Source organism: Fundulus heteroclitus, chromosome 17, assembly GCF_011125445.2.
Source record: "Fundulus heteroclitus isolate FHET01 chromosome 17, MU-UCD_Fhet_4.1, whole genome shotgun sequence".
NCBI classification, from domain to species: domain Eukaryota; kingdom Metazoa; phylum Chordata; class Actinopteri; order Cyprinodontiformes; family Fundulidae; genus Fundulus; species Fundulus heteroclitus.
The window spans coordinates 25,850,550-25,864,555 of NC_046377.1; positions in this window are offsets into that span (position 1 = coordinate 25,850,550).

Sequence of the window (14,006 nt, forward strand, 5' to 3'; positions counted from 1 at the left end):
TAAACGTTACATTTTTGGCTCATTTTGTTCAGACTGAGGGGCCTGAAATGTCTTCATTCTTCAAACAGGGCGCTACAGAAAACATTTGAGAACTACTGTTCTAAAAGCCAATAATACAAAATGCATGATTTTCACACTTCAAGATCTGCAAGATTAATCATCCTCAAAAACGTGCAACAAGAAAAAGTTTCAGCGGCAAACTTCACCTGCAAACGTTTGCAGGCAAATGTGTTTACTCTGCTGATTCAATCTAGGGCTGCAACAACAAATCAATAAAATGGATAAAAATCAACAAATAAAAGCGTTGGCAACGAATTTCGTCATTAATTTGTCGCGCGATTAATGCGTCACTCACCGTGTTGCAGAGCCGCTTACCTCACCTGCAGGCGGCTAACAGAGTGATGTAAACCAAGTGGAGGCAGTATTTTCAAATGCTGCTTTTCTGTAGTAGATTCTATTAATGCCAACACAGAGAGAACATCTCAAACCAAGTCCTCAGAAGATACAGAACATGTCGCGCTTCACAAAACCAAAAATAAGCAACGTGCCAGATCTGATCCTCAGTGATGCAGAAGGTGAAAGAACATGGAGTCACTGATGAGGCGACAGGAGGTCAGCAGCAGGCAGTGTTGTAGAACTCGAGTCCGAGTCATTAGCTAAATTTAGAGACTCGTGACTTGACTTGGACTTGAGCACTGATGACTCGAACTTGGACTCGGACTCCTACATTCAGATCATTCTGACTCGGAAATTGAGAAAAAGACTCGACTTTTTTTTATATCATTAGGCTATAATTTTAATATGTCATTAGAATATTATTTGGTGTATGATTTTAATATCTAAATGTCGTACCGCGCACAGAACGGACCGACACCAGGTTCTGAGATGATGGAGAACTCCTGCTGTTGACAGAGCAGGAGCTGGGTGCGATTTGCTGGGGGGGATCCCCCCCCCCCCCCCACCCTCTGCTTGTGATGTCCCCCCCTCTGGTCATTCATGTTTTATCCCTGGGGGGGATACATTCCTCTCCCCCTCTGGTCTGAATAAGTAATATTATGGATTTTTAAACATGTATAGAAATTAGGGCTGTCAGTTTTAACGCATTATTAACGTGTTAGACCACAGTGCCGACATTTTTTTTTTGTCGCCGCGCGTCAAACACACACACCGTTCCCTGATATTTTTCCCCGCCACGCTCTCCGCACTGTGTTTCTTTTACCCTCGGCGCTTTCCGTAGTTTCAAACGCGCTAGAGAACTGTAGCGAAACAGACCTGCGCTAACCGTTGCACAGACTCTTTATTTCATGCGACTTTGGGCTTCTTTTTTCTAAAAGCGCTTCTAAATTTCATGAGTCACGGGTTGCGGTTTTTTTGGGCACGTTTCTGAAAGTGAAATCGCTTATTTGGGCTCTAAAATAAGCGACGATACTGCGGTTATTATGAGACCTGCCTGCACTAGACACTTTGTATCCAGCTGAAATATCCCTCCGCCATAAGAGCCGACGGTAGTAAAGGCAGACAGAGCAACTCTGCACGTATTTTCTGCAGTTTACGGTGCAATAACCGGTGATAACTGCTGAAAGTAGATTATTTGGTGCAGATCACCATTTTATCAGACATTGGTTCTGAAGATGAGCTTTTACACGTTGATAAAATTGCAGAAACCAAACCCATAAACCGTACTTTAATGCTTATTAATTTGTTTTTTCTGTATTTGACAAACTAAGGCTGAATCACGTTGCCAAACGAAGGACCTGGAGTTACTAAACAGTTGCTAAACAGTCTCATTCAGGGTATTAAGCTCCTGCCCAGTTGCAAGCAAAGTGTAAGACTGGAATGACCTGGAGATTTAAAACCTTTTTCCAGGCTTAAACTCTATGAATATGGATATAAACAGCAAGCAAAAATATTCAAAGATGTTATTGTTGTTGGTGTGAAAGCTCAGAATTAGATGTGTGTGTGAGAGAGAGTGAAAAAACGAACAATAAAACTTGTGACTTTATTGAAATGTAAAATTTTTATTCATTTATATGTATATGCCTAATATCATGTCTATCTTTGTTTAGGAGGCAAAAAAATATATATTGCCATGAAAATAAGTATTTATTTACAAATTTATTTACACACTGTGTAAACATCAGGGCGTCATGATTAGTCATTTAGCCATTATAGTTCAGAGTTTAACATTTGGCACTAGGATGCATGTTTTCATTCCAATTCTCAAAAGTGCTTGAAAAATAAAAAAATAAAAATATTTTTTGTACAAGCATGTATTTTATTAGTGTCATTTATTGCGAAATTGCATATTAAAAGGCTATTACACTTGCAGAAATAAAAGGATAAAACATGCGATTAATTTGCAATTAATCTCGAGTTAACTATCGACATTATGTGATCGATTCAAATTTTTAATCGTTTGACAGCCCTAATATAAATACATGTCTTGTGTCCTTCACATTTGTTAATTTAATTTTTTGTTGTCTGTTTTTAAAGAGTATTAATACGTTTTCTGCTCGAAGCGGTTAAAGTAAACTAATACCCACTCCCGAGTCCAGACAGTAGATGGCGCAAGTATAAAAACAATAGTCTAACCTACTGGACCTAGCTATTTACCTGAAAGAGCACCTGCTAGCTAACCATTATTATTCAAACTTTTTATTCATTAATAAAACTTTTGAAATGATCCCCCCCTCTGTTTTTTTTTTTTTTTTTCAAATCGCACACTGGATATCGATGATTATCAACAAATTCCGTCCGTCCGTCCGTCTGTCCGTCTTCTTCCGCTTATCCGGGGTCGGGTGGCGGGGGCAGCAGCTTCAGTAGGGAGGCCCAGACGTCCCTCTCTCCGGCCACTTGGGCCAGCTCCTCAGGAGGAATCCCAAGGCGTTCCCAGCAGCAGGGAGACATAGTCCCTCCAGCGTGTCCTGGGTCTTCCTCTGGGTCTCCTCCCGGTGGGACGTGCCCGGAACACCTCACCAGGGAGGCGTCCAGGAGGCATCCTGACCAGATGCCCGAGCCACCTCAACTGGCTCATTTGGACGTGGAGGAGCAGCGGCTCTACTCTGAGTCCTCCCCGGATGACTGAGCTCCTCACCCTATCTCTAAGGGAGAGCCCAGACACACTACGGAGAAAACTCATTTCAGCCGCTTGTATCCGGGATCTCGTTCTTTCGGTCACGACCCAAAGCTCGTGACCATAGATGAGGGTAGGAACGTAGATCGACCGGTAAATCGAGAGCTTCACCTTTTGGCTCAGCTCTCTCTTCACCACAACGGATCGGTACAGCGCCCGCTTCACAGCAGATGCTGCACCAATCCGCCTGTCGATCTCCCGCTCCATCCTCCCCTCATTCATGAACAAGACCCCAAGATACTTGAACTCCTCCACTAGGGGCAGCACATCCTCCCCAACCCGGAGAAGGCACTCTACCCTTTTCCGGTTCAAGACCATGGTCTTAGATTTGGAGGCACTGTTTCTCATCCCGGCCGCTTCGCACTCGGCTGTGAACCGCTCCAGTGAGAGCCTTAGATCACGCCCTGATGAAGCCAATAGGACCACGTCATCCGCGAATAGCAGAGACGCAATCCTAAGGCCACCAAAGCGGATCCCCTCAGCACCTTGGCTGCGCCTAGAAATTCTGTCCATAAAAGTTATGAACAGAATCGGTGACAAAGGGCAACCTTGGCGGAGTCCAACTCTCACCGGAAACGAGTCTGACTTACTGCCGGCAATGCGGACCAGACTCTGACGCAACAAATTTAACACATATATTTTAAATGCAGCCCTAACCATTTTATGCTGCTGCTTAGCAACCTATTTTTAGATAAAGAAACAAACATTGAATCAAACTCAATCCTGTATTTAACCAACTTTTTACCAAAACTGCAAGTTTTTAAAAAAAGAAAAAAGAACACATGCTCTCTGAACTCTTTCAAGGGGGCGGAGCTTGGTTCATGGGTCTGCGTTGTGATTGGTCGGGAGGATGTAATGATGTAATATTATCCTACATGACCAGAATGCAAAAGGAAGGAAAACTGTTATTCTGTTGAACTTTTCATTGACCTTTTTTTCTATCATTGATATACATCTATCGATCGATATATATTGTTATTGAATTATCGTCCAGCCCTATGCAGCCATATGGAACAAGCCCACTGCTGATCAGGTGCTGCTGATGCAGTTGAAGAAATTGCTCAGATGAAATGTCTAGTGCCATCAGTGACAAGGTGAAGCTCAGAGTGCCATTGAGAAACTGATGAGCCTCACTGATGATCAGCTGGGCGACATCTGCGATCGCCTTAGTGTGTCTAAACTCCACCCATATGACATTCTATTTCCTAAAGAGTACACAGCTGTTCTACAAACACTTGCCTACTCCATAAATCTTCTCCAAGGAGAAAATAACTGCTTGTTTGGTTACACTGTGCCACCCATCATAAGCCTGAAAGCCAAACTATCTGACACAGCCTCAGTTTACTTCTCACATACCCGCCACTGTAATCAAAGCTATTGACACCTGATTTGGGGAGGTGCTGGTCTGTCATGAAGCAACAATGGTAGCATCCACTATTCCAAAGGTCTGTCTCTGGTGGTTTGTGGATATGGAGAGAGAAGAAATGAAAAGAAAGTTGATCCAAGAAGCTGGTCTAATCATCTCAGGAAGTCCAACTGCTGGTCACAGCACAATTGCATATGCCTGAAATGGAGCAGATCTTCTAGAAGATGAGGACAACTTCTTCACCTTTGAGACAGCAGTGACAACTAGTTCACCTGTAGCAGAAGAGGTGCATAGGTTCATCTTTTAAGCTCACATTATTTTACAATGAACTCTGTCATTACAATTGCAATTAGTGTTATGACTATTTTGTGTTTTATGATTGCATCAAATAATAGCATCCAACAGAATGTCATAAACTTAGTAACAGAATTCTGCTCATTAATAATTATTCTTTTTGTGTTTGTAGCTACCTTCAAGATTCCGATCTTGGTTTCACTGAAGATGAAAAGTGAAAGCTGTCTTCATAAAGAACAACACTACATTATCATCAAGTGCTCCTGTAGAGCGACTCATTTTTACTCCTCATCGCAGCCAAAGGCAGCGCCCTAATGACCATGACTCTCGTCATACACTCTGCAGAGCTTGACTGTATGCTAGTGAGGCAGTTTAGACATTTGATTTTGGAGTGTAGTGCAAGGGCACATCTAAATGTAGGATTTTAATTTGAGACCACCGATCTAGATCAAAACATTATGATAAACTTGTATTCTGAGAATGTCCATTCTGCACCAAGGTCTAGTAATACCATGTAGTCTGTGCCACATGGCCATTCCCATGTTGCTTCTGACAGAGTCAAGCATTTATTGACTGGTGATGTTGTGATTAATGCCTACCGCCCACATTTTCCGTCCACGCTGCTAGAGTTTAAAAAAGAGTTGATCGAGAACAAGCTTGACAAAACCTACATGAAAACTTGGTTTAAAAGTATTAAGCATCAAGGTCACTTCTCTTTAACTCAGGCTTTCGACATCAAAAACAGAAAATGTCCATCTGAGGAAAGCCTTTAGTTATAAAAACATAAACTTAAATAATGTTGATATTGAGAGAACTGTCATTGTTTAGGAGGAACTTTGGAGTAGACCTGCTCTTCTTTGAAAAGAGTCAGCTGAGGTCGTCCAGGAAATCTCCCATTGGGGGAATAGGGGGTTTTCACTGACGTCACTGGCCAACTTCCGGTCCGCCATATTGGGTGGCACACTTCCTTATCTCTAGTTGTCGTACACGTATTATCGTATCGCGAATGGATAAGTACGCCAGCACGCTAGAGCGACCAGATAAGGACGTATATCTGAGGAAATGTTCCGTGATCGACCATATGGACCCGTATGCCCTCCACGGTGCCTTGTTTAGCCGTAATCCAGATGATTGGCCAAATGTAGAGAACGGCGACATAGTGCATTACCTGGTGTTCAGTGAAAACCCTCTGCACACTCTTGAGGAAATGAGAGCTTACAAGGGTCTAGAGGCTCACAACCAGTTCACATCTGGTTATGTACATCAAGGAAATCGCCATCATACGTGGACGGGTGAGTTTTAATAAGATGGTAAAAATGTAAACAATCCGACGCAAATGTGTCGCATGCTTCTGCGGTGGCTGGCGGCCGGCGGCGGGCGGTGCGCGAAGGCGCTTGGCTGCAGGGCCGATCGACGCCGCTCGCGGCTTTAATTATTTAGGCAGAACAATGACCAGCGCAAAATTAAGTTGTATTTACCGTATTGGCGCCGGTAGGAGCTGCAGATCATAAAGCCAGCAAACAGTGGGAACACAGTAACTCGTTCAAAGGTAAGCTGTGCTCAGACGGGCTCTGGCACATGCTAGTTTAGTAGCTGCTAACCGTCAGTGCTAACAACCACTCGCGCATGTAATGTACTTTTAACTTGCTGCTATGTGTTTCAAACGTTTAGAACACACTCTCATTGACATCGGGATACTGTGGAAAGTTATGTTCGGTCGACTTACAGCCGCGATCCAAGCGAGCCGACGACTCTTTGTTATCGCTAACAGTTGTTCTCCGTGGTTGCGCCTCCAGGCAGGAAAGCGGTGGAAAATTAATCTGTTTCTATGTTTTTCCCATGGCGATCATGTGTTGCGCTGTTACAGCCCACAATACAGCAACGGTTTACCATGGTTGAAATCAAGTTAAGGTGAAATAAATCAAATTAAAACACGGCTGAGAGAGGGAGTACAGTACGCGGTAGTCATAGGCAGTAGAGGCGGCGGAGGCAGTCAACATGACAGCCGCGGAAAGTAATAAGTCATAACGCCCAAGCCCTATTATTAATATATTCTTCTTATATGTTTTAAATACTTAACAGTTACTTACCTGTGACAAAGTGAGCACCGCAGACTCTGGCGTATTCCAGCTTAACACCGTCCAAATCGGACCTGGATATCCGTGTCAGCCATAGGTGACGGCGTTGTTCAGACAGCTGTTTTGTTTTTTCACACTGATTCACTATTACGGCTGGTAGGCGATAGAAAGAGTGTTGATCTCCACCTCCACGGGCCGTGCAACCAACCATTAAACACGTTTTCCCCATTGTTCACTTCCAATACTGCCTAAGGCGTCATACAACGCTGGTCAACGGTGCGAAACGACTGCCACCCAATATGGCGGACGCGCTGAGTAGTCACGTGAGCGTGACGTCAGCTGAAAACCCCCTATTGGGGGGGGGGGTCGCTCTGGACTGGGAACACCTCCTCCTGAAAGACATACACAGTCATTCTGATTCCTTTAAATGTTTGACAAAGTTCTTCAGGTATGTTTAGTCCACATTTTTTCAAATGGAGCATTCACTGAGGCTGAAGCATCAAAGCATCTATAAGACACAACGGACTCTGTCCAGGTTGTTCTCCTGGGCTGGAACTAAGCAGAACCTTTGCAGCTCTGAAAGATGCAAAGGTTCTGCTCGTGATGTCTTATGTTCCCCTACGAGCCTGTAGATGTTTTGAGGAAGATGCTGGCGTAACCTTTCCATCTGAAATGAGCTGCGGCTGAAGGGTGAAGTGACCGCCGCTCAGGCTGCTGTGAAAGAAGACGTTATTGTTAAGGGTCTCATAATGGGCCTGAGAGACGATGAGGACGCTGCTCATGTTAATGAGTCGTGTGTTATTAGCATTTGTGAGAGGAAGCAGTAGAAATGCTCTTTTATCCTCATTCATGCTCTTGCTCCTCCTGCTAGATGTATGTTTCATACATTATTCATGATAAAACTGCATCTGGAGAAGAAAAACATCTCAATCTAACTGTATTTAAAATCTGTTAAGGATGCTGTAACAGTTTTATTAAACTATTAATTTTGTAGAAACCTGTGGGGTTCATTTAAATAACACTTTGTAGAATGATGCTGAGGATGTAAGCGAAGGACTAATGAGATACACCAGGACCTGCTCACACATTTAATTTGTTTTCTAATGTAGGGCAGATTTATTCATCTCATCCGCAGAACTGATACCTTTCTGAAAGGGTTCATTGTGCAGGTTTACACAGTTAAAGCCAAGAGGATGGAACCAAACAGTTTAAGTCCAGCTGAAGGGTTAGAAGCTGGGACTGTGAGCTTGTTTAAAGCTTCCAGTCAGTGTTTCCTCCGGGTTCACAGCCTGGCAGGGTGGACTGTAATGCACCAACAGAATCTGGGAACCTGATAATTCAGCCAACACTGAATGAACATTTTAAAAGGTATATTAACAAAAAACTGGTGTTGCTGGAACACAAACTGACTGGAACGCGTGCTGGACCCACCGTGAGGTGAAGAGCGGGGTTACTGACCAGGAACAACTCAGTGGAAGTAATTGTTCACTGAATAAAAGCCACCAGCCTTTTCAGATGCTTGGAGGTGGCACTGACTCTGATGATTGATCCCCACGGCTCCGTCTGAGTGATTCGGATCACTGACTGACTGATCTGTCCTAGGCAGAGGTTTCCAGAAGGGTGAAGCAAGGGGGGGGGGGGGATTCAGGTGAGAGAATCAGTAGAGAGAGGCACACTCCAAGCAGAGGTTTCTAAAAAGGAGCAGAACCAGGAGACAGGCCTGAGGTCCAGAGTTGGACCATTGACAAGAAGCAGGAGAATCCAGGCAAGGGCAGAGGCAGACAGGAGGTCGATGTTCAGAACACAGAAGTCAGACAGAGAATCTGACAGAGAAGAGAAAGGCAGGAGAAATAACAGGAACGAGACAGGTCGAGATCAGGACGGATTTCCATCCGTCCTGATCTCGACCTGTCTCCTCTACTGACCTGTCTACTGCATTGAACCCATCCCTCAGGGAGCCCTGGGCAGATTCCAGTGGGGCTAAGGCCCATATGAAAGTTATAGAGCAATTCATGTATTCCTTTACTTCAATGTAATTTGATTCATATAGCTATATAGCTATATAGTGTACCTTCTATGAAGAGAAAAATGACAGAGAACAAAAGTTAAAAGCTGAAATAACAACAAGTAATGCAGATTAGAGAGCAGTAGGAGAACTCAGCAGAGAGAGAGAAATAGACCCTGATGTCCTCCAGCAGTCTAAGCCTATAGCAGCATAACTATAGAGGTAGCTCAGGGTAACATGAGCCACTCTGACTAGAAGCTTTGTCACAAAGGAAAGTTTTAAGATTAGTCTTAAAAGTAGACGGGGTGTCTGCCTCACGGACCAAAACTGGGAGTTGGTTCCACAGGAGAAGAGCCTGATAGCTAAAGGATCTGCCTCCCATTCTACTTTTAGAGACTCTAGGAACCACCAGCAGACCTGCAGTCTGAGAGCGAAGTGCTCTGTTAGGAACATACGGGGTAATCAGAGCTCTGATATATGATGGAGCTTGATTATTAAGGGCTTTATACGTTAGAAGAAGAATTTTAAATTCTATTCTTGATTTAACAGGAAGCCAATGAAGGGAAGCTAAAATTGGAGAAATATGATCCCTCTGGTTGATTTTCATCAGAACTCTTGCTGCAGCATTTTGAATCAGCTGAAGGCTTTGAACTGCATTTTGTGGACTTCCTGATAGTAAAGAATTACAATAGTCCAGCCTTGAAGTAACAAATGCATGGACCAGTTTTTCAGCATCACTCCTGGACAGAATGTTTCTAATTTTGGCGATATTCCTGAGGTGAAAAAAGGAAACTCTGGAAACCTGTTTAATATGGGATTTAAATGACATGTCTTGGTCAAAAATAACACCAAGATTTTTAACTTTATTACCAGAGGCCAAGTTAATGCCATCCAGATTAAGTGATTGATTAAGAAGCTTATTTTTTGAGGACTCTGGTCTAAAGATTACAACTTCTGTCTTGTCAGAATTTAAATGCAGGAAATTTAAAGTCATCCAGCTTTTGATGTCATCAAGACATGACTGCAGTGGAAGTAACTGATTGGATTCATCAGGATTTATGGATAAATATAGCTGAGTGTCATCAGCATAACAGTGGAAATTAATCCCATGCTGTCTGATAATTTTGCCAATCGGAAGCATATATATAGTATATAGAATTGGTCCAAGGACTGAACCCTGTGGTACTCCACAAGTGACCCTAGAGTTTGAGGAAGATTTATTATTAACATGAACAAACTGGAATCTGTCCGACAGATAAGATTTAAACCAGCCTAATGCTTTCCCCTTAATCCCTACAGTATGCTCAAGTCTTTGTAGGAGAATATTGTGATCAACTGTGTCAAATGCAGCACTGATATCTAACAGGACAAGTATAGACACAAGTCCATTATCTGAGGCCATGAGAATATCATTAGTGACCTTCACCAGAGCTGTTTCAGTGCTATGATGAGCTCTGAAGCCTGACTGAAACTCCTCAAGTTGGTCATTACTTTGTAAATGTTCACAGAGTTGATTATCAATCAATCAATCAAATTTTATTGTCAATTACAATTTGCATTGCAATCGAAAAATCAGTTCCAGTACAACCGTCCATCACATACACTTAAACAAACAAACATTTTGGGGGGAACAATTGACTGAGGCCTTGCGTAGCCAAGGAACGCAGCCAGTCAGCCGCTGCTAAATAGCGCAACCGTCAAGGCCACATTCCTCCAAACAGCTCCGAACCCCGCCTACACGGAGTTCACGAGGCGCTGCCCTTGAAACTGTCGAAGGAAGTGCAACAACATAGGGGAATTAGCAACTACTTTCTCAAGAATTTTAGATAAGAAAAGAAGATTAGATAGAGGTCTGTAGTTTACTAACTCATCTTGATCAAGAGATGGTTTCTTAAGTAAAGGTTTAATAACAGCTACTTTAGAAACCTGTGGTACATATCCATTTACTAAGGATAGATTAATCATGTCTAAAATAGGACCACTGATCAAAGGGAATACCTCCTTAAACAACTTGGTTGGGATTGGGTCTAACATGCAGGTAGAAGGTTTAGATGAAGCTAAAATTTTAGATAGCTCAGAAAGCTCTACTGCTTCTAAACAGTTCAGACACTGCACAGGTTCTAAAGATTCCTCCAACGCTGCCTCACTTACTGAGGACGAGGTAATCATGTTTGGGAGGATGACAATTATTTTATTTTTAATGGAATCAATTTTATTTATGAAGAATACCGTAAAATCATTACTGCTAAGAGCTAAGGGAATGGATGGATCAACAGAGCTGTGGCTCTGAGTAAGTTTGGCAACTGTACTGAAGAGAAATCTAGGAATTATTTTTGTTCTCCTCAATTAATGATGAAAAATATGCTGCTCTAACTCTGCGAAGGGTCTTGTTATACAACAATAGACTGTCCCTCCAGATTAGGTAGGATTCCTCTTGGTGTGTAGAGCGCCATTTTCTCTCCAATTTCCTAACATTGTGCTTCAAGGAACGCAGCTTTGAATACCTCAGGTGTGAAAAGAGAGATGCAGAGGCAGGAAATGATGTGCTCCACAATTTTTTATTATTATTATTATTTTTATAATGCTTATTTACAAACTGCACGCACAAAAAGTGCACATACAATGAAGGTTGGGTAAAAGATAAGTACATAGAACTATCTAAAACCCTCCATAAACCATAACCACAACCATAAACCATATAAAAACCCAAGCTATATACATACAATCCTAAACCAAACACCAAAGATAAATAGAAACGCCATAAAACACTAACAGCTCAACTTGGCTCCCCTATGCATTTCCCTGTCTTGGTCCAGCCCGGAACCTTCTTTAGGGACTCGTTTCTGCCCGGGCCTCTTTTAGGGGACAGATCTGGACACAAGGACAAGGTAAGTACAAACACAAAACATAATTCACTAAAACACTTTAAGATGCAATAAAACACTAAGGACTAAATGGCAATATTGCACAAATATTGACTTTGTTGGTCATTTCTGTCACCCTTCTTCTCTAGGGCCCAACCACTATTAAAGGGCTGCAGAGCCACTAGTTCCAAAACCAGGAAAAAGGAAAGATTATAATCAATATATTAATAAAATCAGTTATGTGCAACTATTTCTGAAATGTTCAAATATTTTTCTTTAAAGCGCTGCGTGCTATCTAAAGTGCTAAATATGCAAGTTAAAGTGCTCAAGTGAAAAGTTAAAGCTGTTTCTTCCCTGTAACAAACAAGGAAGAAACAGCTTTGCTGCCATCTGCTGGGCATTTCTGTGTTACTGAGGACTCTTTAAAGTTTGATACAGCATTACCCGATAAAGATCTACTATAATGAAACACTCTTTTGGGGGTGGAGAACTCAGTTAGATTAAATTTAAATGTTATTAAAAAATGATCAGACAGGACAGGGTTGTGAGGAAATACTGTTAATTCTTCACAATCAATGCCATATGTCAGAACAAGGTCTAAAGTATGGAGCCGAGAGTGCGTCGGTTTATGCACATTTTGAGCAAAACCAATTGAATCTAGGATAGTTTTAAAGGCTACACTAAGGTTATCACATTCAGTGTCAACATGGATATTAAAATCACCCACTATAATAACCTTGTCAGTATTTAACACCAAATCAGATAAGAAGTCTGACAACTGATCCAAAAACTGAGAGTAAGGGCCTGGTGGACGATACAAAACAACAAACAGAAGAGGTTTTATTGCTTTGCAGTTTGGATGAGGGAAACTGAGGGTTAAATGTTCAAAAGAACTGTAGTTATTAATTGGCCTGGGACTAATTAATAAATCAGACTGAAAGATATTTGCCACTCCTCCTCCTCTTCCCACAGATCTGGGAATGTGGAAATTTAAATAATTGGAGGGAGTTGACTCATTTATACTAACGTAGTCCTCTTGTAGCCAGGTTTCTGTGAGACAAAATAAATCAATCTGATTATCAGAAATCAATTCATTAACTAACAAAGTCTTTGGAGGGTTAGACCTTATATTTAATAGACCACATGTAATTGTTTCTGTAACGTTCATAGCCTTGCTGTGATTCTTCTTTAGATTCTGGACATAGACCTGTACCAGTTACTGACTCAGCCTCTCTGGTACCTCTGCCTTTCTGTGTTCATTCTGGATCAAGACCTTGGAACAGATTCTGGATAAAGACTTTTGGATTCTTCCTCGGTTGCCTCTTCCTGCTTCTGATTCCCTGTGTGAGCCTGGACTGTCCCTGGACCAATTCCCCAGCATTAAGTTGTGTTTTGGGTTACAAAGGACAACCCAAGCTATCCTTGGAGCCACTGCTTGGATTCTGCATCGTTCTCCGTATTCAGTGTACGTCACCTCCCACTGATTTATTATACACTAACCTGGCCCTCTCACTTACAGTGATTCCTGGCTTCAATAAATCTTTTAAAACCTGTTTGGCTGAATTATCAGGTCTAAATCACAATATGTAACGTGTTCTTGACTCAAAGGACATCCCCTGATCAAAGATGACAGAAGTGGTGATCTCAGAACTGAATCTGGTAAAATAAATGTCATTTTGGGGACAGTTTATTGTAAAATTGATTTCAAAGTAAATGTGACAAGTCTGCCACCTGCTGCTAGAAACTGGTAACAGCATCTGACATCTGAGTTTTTAAAATTTTGGTAACATTTAGATATTTAGGAATATACAATCATTTAGCTACCTCCATCGTTGTAGATTCTATGCTCCTTTCATATTACTAGTGATACAAGTGCTGTATATATTTCACAGTTTGACATTTAACGTAGTAAATCATGATAGGATAAAGAGAGAACTTGCAGTCATGTTTATTTAGGTAATAATAAATTAGTCTTTCAGTTGAGTTTCTCTTATAGCAGAGAAGATTTTCTACATCAGGTGGATAAACTTTTACAGCTTGGAACAACATCATAGGATAGGAATTATTTTGTGACCAATCTGTATAATCTGATTGAATTTGACTTTGGAAAGTGCCTTGAGATGACATTTTTCATGAATTGGTGCTATATATATAAAAAAATGAATTGAATTGAATCATCTTTTCTGACTTTGGCCTGAAACATTAAACTGAGATTCAGAGTGAGATCATTAATATTCATTCAGGGTCCAGACTGTCACATTAAAAA